Raw genomic sequence first — 24,303 nt, 5'->3', positions numbered from 1 at the left:
TGAAAGCAGTATTTATTGCCCAACAGTAAAAAACTATTTACATATATTCATACAAAGGGATACTAGTACTACACAGCCATTATAAATAACGCTGTAAAAATGAATCTGTTGACATGGAATGATAATGTCAAGTAGAAAACTCTGGCTACAAAACCAGTCTCAAAAATAATCCAGTTTTTATTCTGTGAACATGTCCCCATCTTCCTCTGTAGTCCCCTTTACATTCCCTGGCTATTTCAATAAAAGAAATCTGGAAAGCTATGTGATAGAAAGGGACCAATAACACTGATTCATCTTGGTACCAGTGATTCTGGATACTTCAAAACTAATTGCTTTTAGTTTTCTGTATTTTCTGACTTTTCAGTAATGAATATTAAATTGCTCTGCAATGTTAAACAATCATTTCACAGAAAAATAGAATTCAGAGAAAAATTTGAGTCCAGGATACGTGGAGTATCTCTCTGAGATCAACATAATACAAGACTACCCACTATATTTTCCCAAAATGTTCTTGGTGCCTGTCAGAATTTAGGGCTAGTTAGATTGAATATTAGTCTGACTCAGCATGACATTTCCTTTTGCTCTTTTGCTAATGCTTAAAAGCTTGAAACTCTGCACTCTATTCAATACATTTCATCAAATATTTATTGAATACCTACTATGTGCCAAGCATTAAGGACACAAGATTAACAAGACATAGTTCTGTTGCAATTTAGGTCAATACGTGCCTTCATTGTAATGTGTTCTGCTTTGCAAAACTGAGATGTTTGTTCTGATAATATTCTACAGGGCTAAAAAAAAAAAAAATCATACAAAGCAATATCCAAGAAAATTTATACTGAAATCATACTGAAATAATCTATCTTCTGTTTTAACTCTTGTAATATTTTAAACATAGCATAGGATTTTGCAGAATCATTATTTAAAACGTACTCACATATTTGCGAGTCTTCACTGTAATACCACCCTTATTCTCCATTGAATCAATAGCATTTCAATTCTTTTATATCTTTTAGTAGAAATTATTTCAATCTGTTTAACCTTTGAGCCAAATCTCCCAGTTTGACTGTGAGCTCCCAAGACTCCAGTTCCCTCATAGGGCAAAACTGTTCTTAAAGGCTAAATCAGGAAGTATGTTTCAAACTAAAGTTGCTAAGCCCTGGGTAACCAACAATTAAACAATTAACAAACTGAAACTGTTTTAACTTGAGCTTAGTAACTCTGTACAAATGTACTCATCACATTATATATTGCAATTACTTTTTTGGGGGGCTTATTTCCCCCAAAACAATTTCCTTGGCATGGAGTTTTCATGAATTTGAGTGGAAAGGAAACTGGAGATCATCTTATACCACTATGGTATTTATCAGAAGACAAAATTTAAGCCAGAAGTACAGTAACTTGTAGAACTGTAAGTTGTTTTTCAGAACCATGTCAAAACTGGTAGCTATTACTGTTAGAATATCCTTCAAATAACCTTCAGATGACCAGTCCATTACTCTTACTTTTCCTGGGTTATCTGTCTCTGTCTGTGAGTCAAATCATTCTTTAGAACTGTAATTTGCTCAACATACTATGCATATTGGGGTTTTTTATGGTATTTTGAGGATCATTTAACACAGATGTATTGAGTAGCCATTCAGTGCCAGGTACTGGTCTTGGCATTACTTCAATGGTAACAGAAATTATTAAATAGTAAGTATTGTTCCAAAGCCATATAAATGAACATTTTGTGGCTAGTCCTGTGTTTCTGTTACATGTATACCTGCGTGTGTATGTATCTATATCTTTCTATTTATTTCTGAAGAGACAGGGGAGAAGGAAGCACTTTTTCTCTTTTCTTTCCTGTGTAAAATCTGCCCAGTTTTCTATCTTAACTGCTCTTATGTTTACTGCTATTTAATAGTTATACCTAACATGTACTATTAAAGTTATACCTAACATGTACTATTAACAATTCATACTATTGTTTATGAGAAACAGGTTACAGTAAAGTAACTGAGTTTTAGTTTATGAATGAAATGCTAATTTTGTCTTTCATAAGACAAATTCTTTCATAATTTTGAATAGGATGGTACTTTCAGAAATTCTGCATCTGATTCGATTTGGGGGCATTAAAGCATAATAATATTTTTTAGGGACCTGCAGCATTTTAATTTATTATGAAGTAGAAACACTTTCATGACTAAATCTTAAGACTTTGCTTTCAGAATGATATGAAATAGTAAAAGTCACATTGTGTGAAATAGCACAGGTTGAGCATCCCTAATCGGAAGATCTAAAATCCAAAATGCTCCAAAACCCAAAACTTTTTGAGTGCCAACATGATACCACAAGTAGAAAAATTCACATAGAAGTACTTAACACAAACTTTGTTTTATGCCCCAAATTATTAAAACTATTACAGAAAATTACCTTCAGGCTATGGATATAAAGTGTTCATGAAATACAAATTTTGTTTTAGACTTGGGTTCTGTCCCTAAGATATCTTATTATGCATATGTAAATATTCCAAAATCTGGGGAGAAAAAATTCAAAATCCTAAACACTTCTGGGCCCAAGATTTCAAATAGGGAATACTCAACTCGGACAAGTAACGCCAGACCAAGACACACTGCTTCCTTCTTTAGATTATCTGTCTCCATTGTAAAGCTGACAGTCAGTTTTGTTAACTCCTGGTCATTTTTATATTTTTCTATTCTTTTGTCACTCCTCATATAGCATTTTGGTCCCATATCTTTGCTCTCTTTTTAGAGGTCTGCCCGAGCTTCTCTTTTCTTTTGTTGTTTGATGTTACTCGTCTTGCCGTCAGTGTAGCTCAGTCTTTGGATTCCAGATTGCTATTCTATATCCATCTGCTCTGTCCTGATTGTCAGAGAAAATTGTTGCTCTTCGCCTGAAGGGACATCAAAACTCTGACAATCTTTGGCTCCTGCCTCATTCAGAGTTGGTTGGCGTATAACAAAAGATACAGCATTTTTGGTTATTCCTCCAGTATATCTCCCCAAATTTCCAATTTTCCTCCATCTAGAGGCAAACACCAACGAAAGTCAAAGGACCTCCAAAAAAAAAAAAAAAAAAAAAAGACGGAGATTTAGGGAGTTAGTGTTCTCAGCTCGGAATCATAGGCAAACATAGTAATATTCACAAGTAACTCCTGACTATTTCTGAAGGGGAGAGTGAACTTGTAGGTACCAGATATTAAATAGTGTTTTTGACATTGGCAAAATAAACACAAAATACAAATAGAAAATTACCAAAATTACCTAACTGATGTCTTAAACCTAACTCACTAGTATAAAATAGTATGTAGTACTATGGATACGAAAATCAACGTCTTAGACTACTCAAGTACTGACGCTACACTTATTGATACGCTACTAACCAAATTTCAAACCTTATTTTTAGGTCACACATAACACTAATAACCCAGTAATTAAGCACCATAAGAGAATGGTTCAAATTGTAGGAGGAAGGCCAGGGCTAAACTTTGTAGGAAAAGACCTGCAACCATATAATTAAACATATCACCTAAAAGTTTTTAGCTATTTGTCTGTTTCTATTCCTACATATATTGGAGATAAATCCAAATATATGAATGCACAGAAAGGTATACAGGCCATTTTAAGTCCCCGTGTTTGTCATAGCGGCGGAGGAAGCATGAAACAGAAGTTGTAAATATCATAAAAGGAAAAATACTGTTTAAAAATTTTTTTTAAAAAACAACGGCTAAATCTACCATGTTCCTACTGTGTATGTTCTTGCCTTCCAGAATAGATGTTGATCTTTTAAGCAAACCTACAGTAGAAGTAGAATCAAGTCCTCTCCAGGAAACCACAATCTCTTCCAAACAAGGACAGCGGGGTTCTTTCTATTGTCGCTGTTTTCCCTTCTCTTTGGGGAATTGGTTTGCCTTTTGATAGCAGCCCAGCAAGGGGAGGTGTGCCCCGAACTGGCAAGACTCTGCCAAATACCAGAGGCTCTTCTTCGGGAGAGGGAGGCTCCTCCTTTGGACGTGAGGCACCCCTAGCCGAGCGCCCGCGCCCGCTTACAGAAACGGAAACCACTAGCTGCGCTGAAGACAGGGGAGTGATGAAATCCAGAGGACATTGGAAGGAAGCTCACAAACCCAACCGGGGACAGACGCTGGGGAACCCTGCTCGAGGAAACCACACGAGCCAACAGTTGCTGCCCTCCTCAAGGGGTCCCCGCAGGCACTGAGCCTCTGGGTCCCGGGCAGGGCACCGAGCAGGAAAGGAAGTGTGTGCGGGAAATCTAGATCTTCTGACTGCCCCCAGGGACCCGGACTGTGCGTTCTGGATACAAGGCGACACTGCCCGCAGGTCAGCGCAGGATTCCTAACGTAGACGGGGCGGGAGGCGGGACGCCCTCGGAAGACCAGCTGGCCGCGGGCGGAGAGAGAAGCCGCGTGCCCGGGCCGCGCGGCCGGACCGCGCCCCCGCCCGCGCGCCGCCCCGGGTTCTCACCTGGAGCGCTCAGGTAGGGCTGGGGCGGGGCGGGAGGCTGGCGCGCAGGCGCGGAGCCGGGCCTCGCCCCTGCCGACGTCGCCGGCTGCAGCTCACCTGGGAGACTCCGCGAGGAAGCCGCGCCGGAGTTCGGCCTCTCCTGGCAACGCGGGAGACCCAGCGGGAAGGCAGGAGGCGGCGGCGGAGGAGGAGCTCGACTGAGCGGCAACTGTAGCGACAGCAACCGGAGTCGCCGGCGCCACCACCTGCACCTGGCACCCAGCCCACGTCCAGCGCCCGCCGGCCGCCGCTTCCCGCCGCCCTGCCCACCTGCCAGGTAAGCTGGCGGGCCGGCGGCGGGGGTCGGGCACCCCTGGGATGCGTCGGAGGGGGCGGTAGGACGGCCGCGGAGGGTCGGGTGTGGGGAGAAGGCTACGTACATCCAGGTGGCCGGTTGGAGACGGGCTCGAGAGCAGTGTTCAGTTGCCCCTGGGGAGAGGCCGAAGGGGCGCCGGAGGCCCGGCGGGGGAGGCGTCGCGGGGGAAACCCGGGCACCCCTCTCGCCTGCGGCGCTCCGGGTCAGTCCCTGTAGGGTGGCCTCAGAGGAGTCGGACTGGGACCAAACGTGGTGGCCCCGGACTCGTCTTTGAGAGGGTGGGCCGGGCGCGGGGCGGCAGCGTTTGACCCGGGCTAGCAGGTTGCCCAGCCCCGCGCCCGAGAGGACCATCCGCGACCGGGCAGGGCACGGCGTCTCCGGCCAACTTTCCCGGCCGGACCCCAGACAGTTCTGGGCTGGAAACCGCGGCCGCCGAGCCATTTATATGGTTTCCGAGTGGTTTGGAAAGCGCTGTGTGGTCGGGACGCGGGCATCTCTCTCTGTTTCGACTCTACACTTTTCCGGGTGCGTTTCCCAAGCTAGAGCTGCACCCACTTTCCGGTTTGATCGCGGAGGGTTCTTTTCTTCGCGGCGGGAGGAAATTCAACTGCCACTCACCAACCCACACCACCTCGTCGGAGGACCTGTTGACTTAAGGACCTGTGTATCGAAGTTATGGTTTGCCTGTGGCATATGACTCAAAGGTTCAAAAAAACATTGTTTCAGGATCCTGCCACGTCTGAACTTGGGTGTGCCAGGCCCAAATTCCTCTCCCTGCCTAATTAAGCTTTTCTGAAGCCTAAGAATTGAGGATGAAATTGGCACTTACCTTAAGACTTGTTTGCTGCTTTCTCGAACTCATCAAAGAACTATTTGTTTTTAGAACTCCGATGAGTTACCAGTTTTTCCGATTTTTAGAAAACGTTAAGCTAACATAACTTGCTATAGAAGTTCCACTACATAATGAAGACACTTACACTCAAATTCTATGGTTAAAAAATTAAAATTACTTGAGAATTTCTGGTTATAGGAAAATCTGACACTTAACTGTATAAATTTTTCTTTGAGTTTGTGGCTAAAATACATGAGGTTAAAGTCACGTACTACACTAAGTTCATTTAAATTTATCTTTTAATATCTGAATTATGACTTCTAGCATACATGTTATTTTAAACATTCTGAGTAGTTTTATTTGTACCAAGTATCTTTATTTTGCTTCAAGCAACATTTTAACATAGAAATATCTAATAACACATAACAGTTTCACTTCCTGGATTTGTTTAGTTCTATCTTTGCTAATTCAAAAAAATATACATTTTAAAATGCACATTTAACTTAAAATGCCTTAGGCAATACCTCCAGTTTTTTTATGTGTAAATTAAAAGCTAAACTCAACAGCATAACAGGACATAATTATTAATTCAACCTGGGCTTTTCTGCTTTTCTCAAAAGATCCTCTCTTCCCTCTTAATCTTGTTTCCATATACAGAAATAAATTTGCTAAATACTGTTTAAATATTAGATGCATGAATTCCCTGAATTTTGCATATTAGGTTAATCTGCCTTTGCTTTTATCTCTTGGAAGAAATGCAACCTGTTTTCATCACAGGCATGTATTGAAACAATGGGCCTTAGTTAATCTCTCTGTAAAATAGGAAATTAATGCTTCTCTAGATTAAAATAACAAGGCCTTAAAAATCAGGAATATTCTCTAGCTCTCACATTCTCGGAGTCTCCTCCTCCCTTTGGAGAGACTCCATGAGCCCATGTAGTTTGTGATGAACTGAAGCTGAGAGGTATTCTAATGCCAGTTCTTCTGAGATGGCATCATCAGTGGCTTGACTCCTGGCTCCTGTATATGACGTTTCACCCCTGCCATTCTCACTTAACATAAGATGTTTATCTTTTTTCCTTTTGTATAGTTTGTATGATATGCAGATAGGCCTTGTTCTTTCTGCGCTTCTGATTTACCTTAATTTCTACTTGTTCACATGATGCCTGACTCCATGGCTACTACTCAGTGAGGCCATCATGTTCTTCCTCTTGTTGTAGAACACATGTGTATTAAAAATTCCATACCTACTAAGACTTTTTAAGCCCTCTTGGTATTTCAGAAGTTAATTTTTTTACTTAACATCGACCACATTTATGTAGTCTTCTGATCTTTTATTATATTGGCTTAAAATATATTTTATGAGGCAGCAAACCCATGTCTTTCTTTCCTCCACTTGAAACACTTTAGATTTTTGGTTTCAAGCATGCTTCCATAACACCAATTTTTTTTTTTTTTTTTTGAGACAGAGTCTCACTTTGTCACCCTTGGTAGAGTGCTGTGGTGTCACAACTCACAGCAACCTCCAGCTCTTGGACTTAGGTGATTCTCTTGCCTCAGCCTCCTGAGTCCCTGGGCCTACAGGCGCCCACCACAAAGCCGGCTATTTTTTGTTGTTGCAGTTTGGCCAGGGCCGGGTTCCAACCCTCCACTCTCAGTATATGGGGCCAGCGCCCTACTTCCTGAGCCACAGGCATCACCCAACACCAATGTTTTCTAAACATTTTTTTTTAACTGTAATTCTTAGTAACTAACGTACTCTGTGCCTCAGTACACTCTAGTGTGAATTTATATAAATGAAACAAGTTTCACAAAACAATAATCTTATAACAAATATTTATAATTTTTTTTTTTTTGAGACAGAGCCTCAAGCTATCCCCCTGGGTAGGGTGCTGTGGCATCACAGCTCACAGCAACCTCCAACTCCTGGGCTCAAGTGAGTCTCCTGCCTCAGCATCCCAAGTAGCTGGGACCACAGGCACCCGCCACAATGCCCAGCTATTTTTTGCTTGCAGCCATCATTGTTATTTTGATTGGCCCGGGTTGGATTTGAACCCACCACCTTAGGTGTACGTTGCTGGCGCCTTAGCCACTTGAGCCACAGGCCCTGAGCCAAATATTTATAATTTTATTTAAAAAAATATTGGTTTCAACAAACAAGATTGCTTTTATGATTGCTGATGTGCTTGAGCCCACAATGTGAAAATAACACTATCCTATTAAATTTACATTTTTTAAAAGTTGATTTTTCGACAGGCTTACTGTCTCATACCCGTATATTAAAGTAGAGCAAATAAGTATTTTATAAAATCATGCTGTAATTTTATTTCAACATTTATTGGAGGGCTTGAAGCTCTAGGACTTTGGTACTAGATCAGTGTTTTTCAAACTTTTTTTTCCCAAGACACGTCAAGGCACACTTGTTGATCAAAAAATGAGTAAAAGGGCAGTGCCAGTGGCTCAAAGGAGTAGGGCGCTGGCCCCATATGCTGGAGATGGTGGGTTCAAACGCAGCCCTGGACAAAAAAAATAAAAAAGTAAAGAAATAAAATAAAATAAATGAGTAAAAAAAAAAAGAATAGACTTAATTACTTTGAAATTAGGGCACAATGGTTAAAAATCACTGTGCTAGATTGAAATCTTGCAACTATTAGGAACTACATGTTCCTCATGGTACATTATTGTATTTTAAATGTATTCTTGGCATGCTGTAGGATATTTGGTAACAGGAAAAACTAGAAGTGTTTTTCTGGAGGGATTTTGGTATAGAAACAATTACCAAGAAAAGTTTGAGAGAAAAAAATCATTCTGTTCCGCTGTATTCTGACCTCTAAGTTTTATGACTGAGTTATGCTTCTGGGTAGAGTCTGAAAAAATTAGGGAAAAGTGTCCATTTTCATTCAATGTTGGTTTGAATACTGTTAATATTTTATATTTTTCTCTTTTATTTATAAAACAAGTTTAAGAGAAATTTTAGAAATCACATTCTCTATTCCCCCCCAACCTCAAAAGTCTAGATTGAAAGAGTAGAGTAGATCCCGCCATGATTTTTAGGTATGTAGCCTTGGAAGCTTTGATTGGATATTACACCTTCAAGAGAGACTTCAATTTTAATCTGCATTCCACCTTTCTTCCTCATTCATTCAACTTTCTAAAGAAAATATTATCATATTTAGTATTTTGCAAATGATTGATGCCTGAATCATCTTCAGATATATTCAGTTCTCTGGTCCGTAGAGTATAAAAGAACATTTGGAATAAATATTGATTGAGAAAGAAGGAAGTATTTTCAATTACCTGTTCAATCATGTATACAGTTAGTATCTGAATAATTAGTATTATAGTATTATAAAATTGGGGTGAATTGAATGCAATTAGTATATTTTCAATGGCAGTATTGAATTCAAACTGGTTGCAGCAACGGTAAGAGACCAAAGTGTGTTGAGTCCTGGCAAAGCAAAGACAAAGAGCTCTGGGAATCCTAGGTCATTAGGGACTGCTGATGACTAGATGAAGCTTCCGTTAGTCCCTCTCTGATTTGGGCTCCTTGTTTTGGCTCTAAACAGCTACCGGATTGCCTGCTGGGCTGCTTTAAGTTGTCAGAATCACTGGAGATTATATATATCTGTAAACCAGAACCTTTATCCAATCAAAAACAAATGAACTACCAACCTGTTTCACTTCCTGTATTCTATTTATAGGTATTAGCACATTTGTCATTTCTTATATGCCATTCCAAAGTCAGCCTCTGAAAACCAAGACATTTTTGTTACTCATTTGTTAGCAGAATATAAACTCATTCGGCACAAAGCTTAAGTGAACTGTCAGGAGGCTGTCGTGTACCTCACTTGGTGGGATGCGTCTTGCTGAAGAAACAGTGCTGTGCTTGATTATATAACCCTAACCCAGGCCCTGCTGGTGTACATTATTTTGTTGGGTACATGAACCATATCCCCTTTCTAACATCCAAAAATTTCTAACTTTTATTTTTTTTTTAAGAGACAGGGTCTCTTTATGTTGACCAGGGATACTTTTAACTCCTAGGCTCAAGGAATTCTCCTGCCTTAGCTCCCAAGTAACTGAGACTATAGGCATATGCCTGGCAAATTCTGAATTTTGAAACACATTTGGCTTTAGAGATTTGGGGAAATAAACCATAGATCCAGGTGTCATGTCAGAAATCTGAAGCCATGTTAACTCTTTTTCTTTTTCTTTTTTTTTTTATTGAGACAGAGTCTCATTATGTCACCCTCAGTAGGGTGCTATGGCATCACAGCTCACAGCAACCTCAAACTCTTGGGCTTAAGCAATTCTCTTGCCTCAGCCTCCCAAGTAGCTGGGACTACAGGTACCTGCTGCAACACCTGGCTATTTTTGTTTGTTTGTTTGTTTTGTTTTGTTGCAGTTGTCATTGTTTTTCAGCTGGCCTGGGTGGGGTTTGAACCCGCCATCCTCAGTGTACGTGGCTGGTGCCGTAACCACTGTGCTACAGGTCTGAATATTTGTGTCCCTCAAAATTCATAGCTGAAATCTAATCCCAATGTGTGGCATTAAGAGGTAGGGCCTTTGGGAGGTGATCAGGTCAAGGATTGTGGCCTGTATTCTTGTAAAAGATTAATGTTCTTGTAAAAGTGCCTTGAGGAAGCTTGCTAACCTTTTGGCCTTCCTCCAGGAGAGGACACATAGAAGGCTGTCTGTGAGGAATGGGCTCTCGCCAGATACTGAATCTGCCATCACCTTGCTCTGGACTCCCCAGCCTCCAGACTGTGTTATTTATAAATTACACAGTTTAAGGTATTTTATTACAGCATTGACTAAGACAATAGCCACCAGCCCACTGCAGCTGATTTATATTCGGCACGCCTTCCCTCACCTCCTACCCGAGATTCCTCCCTGACTTCTGTTGCTCTAGCTTAGGGTCTTATTTGCTTTTGACTAGGGCACTGTAGCCATCTCCTACCTGATAGCTCACTAGTGAGTCTTGTTATCTCACATCTTTCCTCTGCAGGATGAGGGTGATGACCTTTTAAAAAAATATGAATTCTCCATCCAGGGTAAAATCTCTCAACTTTCCCTTGCTCACAAAATAGAATGCACAACCCTTACCATGGTCCCACAGGATCTGACCTTGGCTTAACTCTGGATTGATAACTCCATAAAAGAAAATTTTATATCCTGGCAACCAACTTCCTTGTTTTTTTTCCTGTGTGCTTTTAATTTGCACTCCCCACTTCCCTTCTATCTTTACTTTTGTCTATAACTTTTTCTTTTCTTCTTTTATTATTTATATTTTGTGCGTGTGTTTTCTTCCTCAGTTTTTACAGTGTCTTCCAATTGCCTGCTGCTGAATGAGCTGAGAAGGGAATGGATACTAGGCTTGCTTTCCCTCCTGCTTCCGAAGCTCGTAGAACACTAGTTGCTTTCCAGACGAGATCCCAGATTAGTTGCTTTCCAGATGTGATTCCATTATAACTCATAATGGTTCTTAAGAATCAATGAAGATCTTGCTTCATTTAGGAGGCCCCCTCTGCCCAGCCACACTTCCCCATACACCTGGTTATACTTCTGTTATTCGCTTTATACATGTAGTCTGCTTTTGATTCCTTCTGTGTATGCATATGTCCCAACGCATATTTTAGATTACTTTCAAAGTGTACAAACCTTGTCTTTCTAGTAAGCCTTTTGTGGAATAAAAATATTGGAGTAAAAGTGTCACAGAAAGGGGAGAGTTATCGGCAGGCAGGATAAGTCAATTTGCTTTTTTTTATGGGAAGCAACCAAAGAAATCAGGAAGGAGGAAACTGTTTCACTGTACTTAACTAGTCTACTTAATTTGGTTATTTCCATCTCCTTCCTTTGAATTTCACCTTATTTTGTGGTCTTTTGGTTCTGCTCCAAGATGTGGGTTTTACCATTTAGAAGTGAAACATTAACTTTGAGATGGAAATGTCTTGTAGCTTTTGCTTGTAAAGACTCTAAAATCGAGTATATTGCTATTGTTGAGGAGCCGAGTGGGGAAGGCTTTACTTAATCTAGTTAGACTGGACCAAAATCAAACAAGAAAAAGAAAGCAAAATAAAATGGGGAAAACTAGGCCCTGGAGTCAGCCATCCCCTTTTTATTTCACCAGCTCGTCCTTTGTCAAGTTCTGTCAATTTTATCCCCTCCATGTTTCTCAGATCCACCCAAGTTTCTCCATTCCTGTCACTTCCCCCGTCTCTGGCCTGGACTTTTGCCACAGCCTCCCTATTTGCACATCTGAACCCCTTTCTGGATTCTGTCTTGCTGGTTCCTCACAGTGTCCTCAGAGTGATCTTTCAGAACATTTGCTCATATTTACCCCTGCTTACAGCCCTTCATTGCCCTTAGGATAGGACAAAGTCCCTGACATGCCTAAAGGCCTGGCATGATCTTGCTCCTGTCAAGGACACACCCCACAGTCTCACTCTGCTCCCCGCTCCTCTAGGCTTTTCTATACTATCTTCCTCCTGCCCCTCGATCTCTGCAAGTATTATTCTCCCTTCCTGGAAGGTTCTTCCCTCCACTTTTGGCCTTTGTGGTTAATGTTCACTTTTCAAGTTTGAGCAGATATTTTTTTAGCACTAATAAGATGGAATTTTTCAACATTCTCCTGCCCCATTCCTGTCCCCATTTATGAGTTAGACTGAGTGTGAAGACTGTAGCCTAAAGAAATAAAGTCTGAAAAAAAAAAGGAAAGAAAAGAAAAGAAATAAAGTCCTTAGTAACTGAGAGTATTAACTTTTAAAAATGAAAGTTTCCACATAAAAGGGGAAGACTTTTATATATGGGCCATATTTTAAAATTAGATTTTAGTTACTAATGCCTTTTTCTTTCATCAAGTGATGATTGTTCCTATTTATTGTTATAAAAGCCTTGGTCCTTGTTTACTATTGAGTAATATGTGCTAAGCATATTTCTAGCAACTTACATGAGCTAACTTATTTAATCTTCAAAACAACCCTATGAGTCTCATACTATTTTCTCCCTATTTTAGAGACAGAAAAATTGAGAAATTAAGTAATGGGCTTCCATCTACAAGGTTAGTAAAATGTCAGAGCCAAGATTCAAATCTAAACAATATGATTCCATGTAAGGGTACATTGCACGCCCTGTGGGTGTGGGACACAACTACAACAGGGACTCTCCCTAATAAATGCAAGTGTTGTAACCTAATAGTTTGTACCCTCACATTAATTTAAAATTTAAAAAGGAAGAAAAATAATTCAATAAATAAAGAAACAAACAAACAGTATGATTCCAAATCCCATAGAATTGCCTTCTATTTCCATGAGTTCTACATCTGCAGATTCAACTAACCTTGGATTGGAAATATTCAGGGAAAAATACAACAATAGAGAATAATATAAATTTTAAAAAATATAGTATACCAACAATTTATATATAATTTACATTGTATTAGGTATCATAAATAATCTAGAGGTGATTTAAAGTCACCAGAAGGATTTACGTAGGTATCCATTTTATGGGTATGCAAATACTGTGCCATTTTATGTAAGAGACTTGAGAATTCTTGGATTTTGGTGTCCAAGGGGGTTCTGGAACTAATCCCCTGCTGTGATACCAAAGGATGATTGTATGTCTATCCTACTTATATGTAAGGAAAACTAAATATGAATATTAAAAGACTTAATCCAGTCAACCCTGGCTCTCCCCCCTTGGCTCCCCAGTCCTTCTGCCTAAAAGCAACCATTTTCACTTCTTTTAGATGTTTCTACCAGTACCAATCTTTCGAAATAATGTGATTATACTGCTTTCTTTTCATTCTTTTTTTTTTTTTTTTTTCTTTTTTGTCCTGGGTAGAGTGCCATTGTGTTATAACTCACAACAACCTTAAATTCTTGGGTTCAAGAGATCCTTCTGCCTCATTCTCCTGAGTAACTGGGACTATAGGCACCCACACAAGGCCCGACTAGTTTTTCTAATTTTAGTGGAGACAGGGTTCTCACTCTTGCTAAGACTGGTTTCAAATTCCTGAGCTCAGGTGATGCTCTGGCCTTGGCCTCCCAGAGTGCTAGGATTATAGGCCTGAGCCACTGTGCCTGGCCTCACACTGCTGTTTCTTAATGTATCAATATTTGGCATTGTTTAGTGGTAAATACAAGTTTAGCTCTTTTCACACATACCTCTACTCCCCCTTCCCTGACCTCCCAATGTAATTCTTACATTCTTTTGTTTACATTTGGTATTTATTTACTATGATACATAAGTATTACTTACTGCTGAGCCAAGGCAAGCATTTTATGATTCCTTAGAAAATTTTTTAAAATCCTAGAGTTAATAATTGACTCATTTAAGAAAAACAATTTGCTAGGTTTTTCCATATATCAACTGGAGTACAATTTCTAGGTTAGTAGACATTTCTCAGTTTGACTGTCCACCTAGTCTAACGTGACAGACTTACTAGTCCCTTTCTAGAGCTGCTTTCTTGTCCCGGTTTGGACTATTGCTCTCTACGCCTGCTATATGGCTGTTTGCGATTTCTCTTTGCTGACATTCTGATGGAATCTCTACTGCTTATATCCTGTGACTCTTGTGATTTATTCTCTCTCTCATTTGGATGGAACATATCTTTCAGTAGGTTCCTGAGCAATGGTGCATGGAATTCACAAATTCAAGATATTGCATGTCTAGAATCTTCTGCCTTCACGCATTTTCATTTTTGTTTGGCTTAGTTTTTAAAGTTTGTTAGTAGTTGCTGTATTCATGGAGTTCACAATTTTCAAAAGGTAGGAAGTACATAATAAATTTTCGCTATCGCCTTCTCATGCTTTCTGGAGGTAACCCATGCTACCTTTTTAAGATGCAAAAATAATATATGTGTATTTTCCCTCTTTTAGAAATACAAATGAATCTTGCTCTCTCCCCCCATTTAACTATATGGTAGATATTTCATATCAGCTTATCAACTAGCTTTGTGTTTTTGCTCTGTATAGTATTTCATCACTGTTCTGTCATTTATTTAGTTCCCTGTTGGCAGGGTTGTGGGTTTTTCAACCTTCTGATAGTAAAACAATGTGCTAATGTCCAAGTTTACAGGTATATCATTTTACTTGTATATTAGCATATCTATGAGATACATTTTTAGATGTTATCGTCACATCCAGTGGATACTTTGGTAGAGACTAGAGCAGCGGTTCTCAACCTGTGGATTGTGACCCACAGGAACCATTAACGGGCCACGGCATTAGGAAGTTTGAGAACCACTGGACTAGAGTAATATGAGACCTTGTAAGTTTGGTGGTTCTGAGTCAAATGGGGAAAAAGGGAAAATGGGATAAAGGGGAAAATACTTGGCAGTAAAGACTTGGTGGCAGAGTGGGCTCTTTTCTGGAGGACAATGAATAATACAGACAGGATTTCTAATTCAAGTTACTGGGGGTTGTTCTTATTTGAGATTTTTGATCCTGAACTTTGCTTTTCATTTTGAACTGCGTAAGACTTGTTTTTATTGTTGTTTCTGTTGTACTCTTTAGTGTCTGTCAACACCTCTGTTGGTGTTCACTGGCCTCTTGACCCTTAGTTTTGAGTTCTTGGTCCACCTGTGCAGGTAATCCAGAACAGAGACCGCTCCATCTGGTAGCACCATTCAACAAGTCAAAAACTCATCCTTTATACACATCACAACTTAGCAACATCCCCAGCTTCCACATTGATTCATTTCTTGAGTTGAAATAACTCTGCCTTCCAAATTTCTTTCCAAACCTTCAACCCCCTTCTCTTCTTGCCTGGATTACTTTTAATAGTCTCTTAATTGCCTCCAGCTTCCTATCTGGTTCTCCTCCCTCGTATTGGAGATCCATATTCAGAACAGCTTCAAAGATAATCTTTATAAATTTCAGTTCTGATTAGGTTATCACCTTGCTTAAAATACATCAAGGCCTCTCCCCTTTGACTAAAAAATTAAGTGTAAATTCCACAGAATTCAGTACCCCTCCCTTTCTCATTAGCGCACATGTCTAATAGGCCTCACAGTAAATATAATAATTCACTATGTACAATCCTGAGGAAAATTAACCTGATACCAGCTGTTAAAGGACCAGTTAAAGGTTAGGCTGATACTGGTTTATTTCCAACTGAAACTTGCATATCAAAAGAGGCATTTCAAACCTTAACCCTGGAAAGTAGATAATGTAGGAATTTCAGATGGTTGTTGGAGAAGTAGAGGGATATTGTGTGCTTCAAATTAAGCACATATATATCCATATATGTCCTAATCTTAAAGGCAGAAACTGATTTTATATACAATAAAAAAGTGATGTTATAGATAATTTGTGAAGAATTTATTGTTTTATATCTGTAGAGGTTGCAACTAATAGAGAAAGGAAAAGTGGGGAGATTTATAAATGTTGAGGTTCACGTCTTTTATAACTTCTGGAGTAGAGGCTAGCAACCTACAATCCTTGAGTCCACCACCTGGTTTTGAAAACAAAGTTTACTTGGGACACAGCTATGCTCATTCATTTACATATTGTCTTTTCCTGTGGTATGACAATAGAATTGCATAGTTGGAATAGAGACCATATAGTCTGCAAAGCAAAAAAAAAAAAAAAAACTGACTGGTCCTTTGCAGAACATTTGCTGGCACTATCTACAAGGAAGGTGCAACCTTTTATTTTCTCTGCTGCACATTAGAAGAATAAGAGTTGTTTGGGGCCACACATTAAATAGACAAACACTAAACAAAAGGTGATTAGCAAAAAGATGGTCCCTGCATACTTTCTGTAATATCTGACACCATAGATCAGTCAAAATAGTCATCACAAAGTTAGCAAACAGCCCATGGGCTGCAGGTTGGACACCCCTGATCTAGAGGATGATGGAAGTTAGGAGGAGGAGGAGGAGGATCTACTGAGTTATCAATAAACCTGTAGAAGGTGAATGCAGAGTAGTGGCAGTTGAGCAAGCCAGGACCTCAAAGGGAGAATGAGTTGAGAAAAATTGCCTACTACTTGTGATGTTTGAACTCTTTTAAAAAAGGAATGTTTAATTGGATTTATGAAGTGCAGTCTACATGCCCATCCTCCAACTACATTCCCTAAGAAGACCCAGTAGACATGCCCTTCATTGAAGTATTAAGAAATATGTTAGTCAGAAGAGCTCTTGGACTCATGAAAATTCTGTGCCTGCTCTCCTTTGTAGACCATTGAAATTGGCTCCCTGATTTCAGCGCAGGTACTAGAATCCCAGAGTAGCAAAAGCCAAGTGGCTATAAGCTTTAAGCCACCAGACACAAAGTGGACACATCTTCAAAGGGGAAGGCAAGAACACAGCATATCAGAGTACAATGGCTTGCAGATGATTCAGATAGCTGATTTAATACAATTGGCATATGCCCAGTGGTAGCTAATGAATGAAATAGATGGGCAGGACTACAACATCACTTCACAGGTATTACAAGAAAAACTCTAGCTCTGGTAACAAAAAGTTGACTTTAGTTGCTGCAATTGAGAGTCACAGCATCTCACCCAGTTTCCAGACCTCTGTCAATTTGCAGATGCAGAGATTTTCCTCCAATGGACGAGTAGCTATTTACTAGATACAATGCTTTGGGGAAAAAGAAATACTTAGACCTTTCATACTAATTACTAGGGACCCCAAATATTGTGGCTCTCCAGACTTAAGGGACTTAGGGTGGTCATGTAATAGATGCAGTCCCAGCACTAATCAGACTCACACTGGGCCATTGTGGATCTGGTTAGCAGATCCACCCTGTGCTTGTGTCTGCAGTTCCTTAATGGACAAGTGGAATAGACATACTGGATAATTGGTAGAATCCCTATATTAACTCTGTCAACCATGGACTTAGGACCTGGGCATAGGAGAGCTGAGAATAAGACTTTACAATTTCCCTTCCCCTCAAAAATAAATTGGCAGTAATCCTGTAGCCATGAGAGAATTGTAGGGATCAATGCCACCATTGGAGATTTAAAGTAAGAATTTTGACATTTATTGCAACCATGTTTAACTAACATTTTTGGTTGGAGCAGCAGCTCAGTGGATCTTAGGGAATGACTTTGAACTATCATAAACTCGATCATTAGGTAACTCCAAATGTTGTGCTGACCTAGATGTAATATTCTTTCTTTCTTCCTTTCTTTTTTTTTTTTTGAGACAGAGTCTTACTATGTCCCCTTTAGAGGTCTGTGGTGTCACAGCTCACAGAAACCTCAAACTCTTGGGCTTAAGTGATTCTCTTGCCTCAGCCTCCCAAGTAGCTGGGACTACAGGTGCCCACCAGAATGCCCATCTATCTTTTTCTGGCAATTGTTTAGCTGGCCCAGGGTGGGTTTGAACTGGCACTGTAACCACTCAGTGTATGTGACTGGCACTGTAACCACTGTGCTATGGGCGCCGAGCCCCTAGATGTAGTATTCTGATCAAACCACTCAGTACCTAGCATTTTGATGTGTAGCTGTGGACTTAGTTAATAATTTTTCATGCCAAATTATAAGGACTATGAAAATTAATTTGTTTTTATCTAGCAGGACCAACAATATACCTTCACTATCTTGCCTCAGGCCTTGCTCAATTTTCCTGTCCTGTAGATCATCATGATTCTAATATTCCACAAATCTTCACACTGGTCCACTACATTGATGATCTTATGTTGATTGTATTTAATGAGTAGAAAGTAGCCAGTATTTTAGATGTCTTAGTAAGGCATATGAGAACTAGAGGGTGATAAGTCAGCCCCACAAAAATGCAAGGGTCCAGAATTTTAGTAACCTTTCTGGGCACTACCATCACTAGTCCTTTTTTGATTTTTGAGACAACATATATCACATTTGAATGTACCACTTCAGCCCATCTACAGAGTAACTCGTAAGGCTATCAGTTTTGAACATAAAGCTAATGATGAATGATGGCCAAAGCAAAAGTAGGTTATGCAGCAAATCCAAGACACAGTACGAGCTGTGCCACCACTGTGGCTCTATTGTCTAACAAGTCCAGTGATTCTGGAGTGTTGGACAAAGAAGCATGCTGTCTGGAGCCTCTGGAAAGTGCCAATGGCAGAATCATAGTGCAGAGTGCCACGGTTTTGCATTTCTTCTCCAGGTAACTATCTACCCTTTGATGAACAGCTTCTGGCTTGGTACTAGGTAGATACTGAATGCATAATAACCATAGGGTGTCAGATTTCCATGCAGGCTGAGCTTCCCGTCATTAACTGTGTATAGTCCACCTGTCTCATCATGAGATTGACCATGGAGAGCACAAATATATCATCTAATGGAAATGGTGCAAATCGCATGACCAAATGACTGAGACCCTTTTGATACCAACTCTAGTTATATTGCCTTGTCTTCTTCAAAATATGGCTATGGATTTTGATGGATCCTTTTAGTCCAGTTCCTAAAGGAAGAAAAAAATCTCAAAGCTTATTTACAAATAAATCTGCACAATATACTGATGCCACCAAAGAATGAACACTGTCACCCCACCCATGATTAATCATGAAGGATAGAGGAGAAGGGAAATTCTCCTAGTAGGCAGAATTTTGAACAGTAAATATGGTTGTCCACTGTGACTAGGAAGATGGCGAGAAGTACAGATCTATACTGGTTGATGGATAGTAGCTAGTGGTTTGTGGGCAGGGCCCTGGAAGGAACAAGATTAAAAGATTGGTTGTTTGACAGAGAAGTATGTGGAAGGGCTTGTCAAAATGAAAAAATTAGTGCCCTACCTAAATGCTCATCAAAAGACGTTTGTCACAGAGGAGGCACATAATCCAGTGAACAAAATGACACCCTCTGTGGATGTCAATCAGCCTGTCTCCAGCTATTCTCCCATGTTTGTTCAGTGGACACATGAACAGTGACTTTGTTGGCAGGAATGGAGGCCACATGTACATGGGCTCAGCAACATGGACCTCCCCTTTCTATAGGTGACCTGCTGAGCTCCTAATCTGCAAAAACCCACTCTGAGTCCATGGGGGGACCACCCAGCCCTTGGGTGTCAGGTTCATTACATTGGATTTCTTTCATCATTGAGGACATAGAGATTTGTCCTCATTAGATTAATAAACACATATCCTATATATGAATTCGCTCATCCTGACAGCACCAACAGCTGTGGATTTCTCAATTGACCACGGACAGGCTAAATACAAAGTAGGTATTTGAAGAAAGAAGCTATAGGTATATATCATGTACTCATAGCCAATTAGATAATTGAGGATTTTAGGAGGCCTGCACATTTTTTCTTTGCTTGTTATTTGTATGTGTTTATTTGTATATACTAACAATTTTCTTCTCTGCTTCCCAATTTCATTTTTTCAAATGATACATAAAAGCTGTTGAAGAATAACTTTATAGTTTAGTCTGTAGGTAGCAGAATATTCAGTGGGATTGTGGCAGAATTGGAGCAGTAATTCAGGGTCACAGCACTGGACACAGGAGGTATTGTGTATCTCCTTGTTTTTGAGGATATAGAACTTCTTGTAAAAAGAACACATACATCCTGTCAAGCAAAGTGTAAAGTTGTATTACAGGAGTGTAAATGAGTGGGGCAATGTGTATGTGGAAGGTGAGTGGTGAACTGTAGAGTACGCTGCTTATCAGTTTATCCGCTCAGCTCCAAATGTGCTCTTTTAGCCTGCTCTGTGATAATGTAGCTGGGCCTTGTAAACACTGCACTTCTGCTAGCTGGCATGACGTCAATCCCTGCTGGTAGTGTCCACTGAAGGTGGAAGAGACTTCCCTTTTGGTTTCAGTGTTGCTCACTGGACAGGCTTTCTCTGGGCATAGTTTCCCCCCACTGCCCAGTTCCTGATGGGATTTCTCTGTCCTGTGTACTTTCAGGGCACAGATTTCTCTAGAGTTGGCATCCCCCACTTTGTCCAGAACTTGACTTGGGCAGCAGTGGTTTATAGCCACAGACACCATCACCTGCTCCCTAGTCTGGGTCACTGTTCCTCAAACTCTCTCCTCTGACGCACACATGTGCACACTGGGGGTCCAACAAGATAGGGTACCTAGGGAACTGCTCTTTGTCCCAGGCAACCAGCACAGAGCCATCTTTGTTAGTGCAGCAGGTGGAAGGACACTAGACTCCTGTAGGGAACAGCCTCTGTGACTCCAGATGTGAACAGCACCCAGAAGTTTTCCTCAATATGTGGCTAATTTCAGGGTTCAGGACTCTTGAAAATAGCCTCTTCTGGAACTGTCAAGGGCAGATTTCTGGCAAGGTCTACCAGAGAAGCACCTCTGTGACTGTATTCTCTCTAGTCAAAGCTATGCCTTCCCCATAGAGGTCTCTGGCTGTCAGCCCTGGTGAGAGGGGGCTCATTCTTGGTGCTTGTCTTAGCCCTAGAGGGAGTGGTTGCCCCTTATACTTATCTACAACTCCTATGTTCTTTAGAATTATCTAACTCTCACTAGCCAATTTCAGTTATTCAAATCCTCTCTTAATACTAGATTATAATAATCTCTGTTCAAATTACTACAGTTTTCTAGCTCCTTATTAATCCAAAAGCCACCAACTATGTTTACAAGATGGGAAAATGTTCTATAACATAGAAGTTTTGCCTGGGGGAAAATATCAGTTAAGATCCACCCCATCACTCCTCAGAATCCCTGTACTCGCTAATATGCCATAACCAATATGTCTCTTTAATGCCTAACATGACATTCATTCACAGGTGCAGATGTGACAAGGGAGATGTGGCAGGAGAGATCATGTGAGCACCTGAGTTTGTGACTCCTGTGACAGGTAGTATAGCTCTATAATTACTTGTTTACTTCAGACTGTAGAGGTAGAGTCAAGTCTGCTGTTCCTGCAGTCAAGATTCTATCGGCCACTAGTCACACTCCGAGATAACATTAATGGAGATACCCATCTGACCTGAGGAAGTTGAGAGATTGCATATCAGATCCTTTCTTTCTCAGTGTTGAACCCTCGCCTTCCAGTCCCTGGTGTTCAACTCTGCCACTTTACCCTTTACCTCTTCTCTCATAACCTGCAGATACCTCTGTTCAGAAAGCCATCCTGCTTTGCACATACTTTGTTATCCACTGGCGTTTTCTAGCCCTCCAGATCAACTCTTTGCCTTTAGCTGGGCTCCTTGAGGTGTGCTTAGTGCTGCTGTGTCTCTGTGCACTTTGCTTGGCATCAGTTGTCTGTCTGTTGTTGTGTGTCCAGAAGTCACTTCCTGCTCTGAAGAACTGTTGGCAAGAATGCAATAATGGACTTCACGTAATCAAAGCTAACAAACCCCAACGAGCAGCTCACCATGAAATTTGGTTCCTCCAGTAAATGCAAGCAGAAACTTCCCCTGACACTTTCACTAGCAGATGGGGGGCACTTAATAAAACTTCTGCCAGACTAAGCATAAAGAGTATTTATTATCAGGGCAAGAGGTTTTTTTTTAATTTAATTTAATTTTCTTTGGTTTTAAATTCAATTAGGAAATCCAGAGGATAATATGTGGCAAAGATCCAGGAAGTATTAATTCACAATAGTGTACTTTTCTTACTCTATAATCTATATTAGGATTTTAGGATATAATTTTGTATTTTCTTGCTTAGTGTGGCTACCCTTAGCTTTTTAGAGCATGCTTTAACTCAGTAGCAAAGAAGTTTTATATACCAATCAGGCTTTGTGCCAGTTAAATTAATTTGGAACCAGACCTTAAATCCCTGGGGTTTATTGTCACAAACACAGAGACAAGAAATGGAAAGAACCACTGTCTTCTTGTTTTATTAAATGTTACTTTCCTGTGCAGTTATAAAGTTTGGCTTGTCACTACTTTTGAAAATCGCTTCAGTTGGAATTTTATTAACAACTAGCATTCCTGCAATGTGTGTTTCTGTGTGCTTTGCCTGGAGGGACAAGTGTGATGATCAAGATAGATCTTGATATTTTCCCTTCTCAATCTTCACTTAAACAAAATCTCCAGGTGATGTATAGTCACTTTAAGATTTGAGAAATTGTAGTCTGGATAAATGGAAGCACAGTGTTTTAGTTTGTTTTAAATTTGTAAAACCTTCAGGTCTTTCTGTTCAAAGGGAAGCATATATTTACCCCTGAGAATAATCCATTGATTTTAACTCCCAATCACAGCCGGTTAAAATTGTGTATATTGTTTTACCTTTTCATTTTCTGGATATTTGTATTTATTATTAATAATGCCTTTTCGTAATATGTTACATATTACCCTAGGATACAAATTAATATATTTTTAAAGCCAGGTCTCTGAATTTCTTTCACTTTTAGGAATGTGTAAGAATTTAGGATTTAGAAGATCTCTGAATTTTATTTTTGTTCTAGTTTTTAAAAACAATTTTATGGTTTTCACTTCTCTTCTTCTGTAAATCTGATCTTTGATAATTAGCAAATAACCTATTTGGATTGGTGTATTTAATAGTTTTAGAAAGAGTGCAGAAACAAATCCTGCATCTGCTAATCATTTCTAATATGCAAGTGTGACATATTATATCCTAAGTTTGCTGTTGTGCTAATTTTTTTTCTTAGCAATTCTCAAACTTTTGTGTACAATTGGAAGCTGAACTGTAGGAGATACTTGTTTCATTAGCTGTTTTCACATAAGTCTTCAACTTTGGTAGGTAGTACTGGTAAAGTGTTAGTGAACATTCAGCACTTGCCCCTGAGGATGCATCAGAAGAATGAGGACAAGTGGTTTGAGGGGAAGGAAAGAGAAGTTATTAATTTGCCAGCAAATGATGAGGTGAACAGACTCCTATCTTAAAGTACCAATGTCTTGCCTCTGAGCTGAAATATAAAGACTTTAAAGGGGACGTTCTCAGCTTCAGGCTATTGTTGTTCAACAATGCTGATGGTTGTGATTCAACCCACCATTGGCTAGTTTGGCTAAGAAAATCTTGTGACCTCTGTCTAGACAATTCCATTGAGCCATCTCTTATAGTATAAAGAAAAAAGGATATCCCCACCTCCAGAGCTTCTTAGGCAAGGTTTTAATTCCCAAAAAGAATTGGGAGAGAAATGATTTGCCATCATTTGCTGGCAAATTAATAACTTCTCTTTCCTTCCCCTCAAACCACTTGTCCTCATTCTTCTGATGCATCCTCAGGGGCAAGTGCTGAATGTTCACTAACACTTTACCAATACTACCTACCAAAGTTGAAGACTTATGTGAAAACAGCTGATGAAACAAATATCTCCTACAGTCCAGCTTCCAATTGTTTTAGAGAGGTTGAAAACATTTTTACCGTTTTCCTGACCATTCTGTCTATTACAAAAGAGCATGGCATTATTCCACAAAAAAGGAATTAAGAATTCTGGTTTTTTTTTTACTAATTCACATTTTGTGTGTGTCTTTTGGATTATATGTTTATTGATCAAGTATAAATTTTCTTATTTTTATGATTAGAATAAAATATTTATAAAAAGATTTTATGGAATCATAATTTATAATAACACTTCATTGCTTTATTTATATCAATTTTAGTTCCTAAGCTCTTTCAAACCTTTGGGTCATTCTTGCTTTGAATTAAATTTGAATTTCGTCTTATCTCTCCATGTCTAAATGACTTTTTTGCAATTTAGATCAAAAATCCATTTTTAGGCTGGGGGCCTGTGACTCAAGCGGCTAAGGCATCAGCCACATA

At 39.8% G+C, this 24,303-nt stretch overlaps 1 protein-coding gene across 1 annotated transcript in view; it reads left to right on the top strand.

The window, feature by feature from the left end:
- Nucleotides 1-4,531: 4,531 nt before the first annotated feature.
- Nucleotides 4,532-24,303, top strand: part of GALNT3 (polypeptide N-acetylgalactosaminyltransferase 3) — a 48,045-nt gene continuing 28,273 nt past the window's right edge. Inside the window, exon 1 of the mRNA XM_003795148.1 lies at nt 4,532-4,803. The gene's annotated coding sequence lies outside the window, so the exon portion shown is untranslated. The remainder of the gene's footprint in view (nt 4,804-24,303) is intronic.

The sequence above is a fragment of the Otolemur garnettii genome, unplaced genomic scaffold, assembly GCF_000181295.1.
Source record: "Otolemur garnettii isolate 467f Iridium unplaced genomic scaffold, OtoGar3 scaffold00090, whole genome shotgun sequence".
Lineage (NCBI taxonomy): Eukaryota > Metazoa > Chordata > Mammalia > Primates > Galagidae > Otolemur > Otolemur garnettii.
The sequence above is the reverse complement of the archived record's forward strand: the minus strand, read 5'-3'. Positions and strand labels throughout refer to the sequence as shown.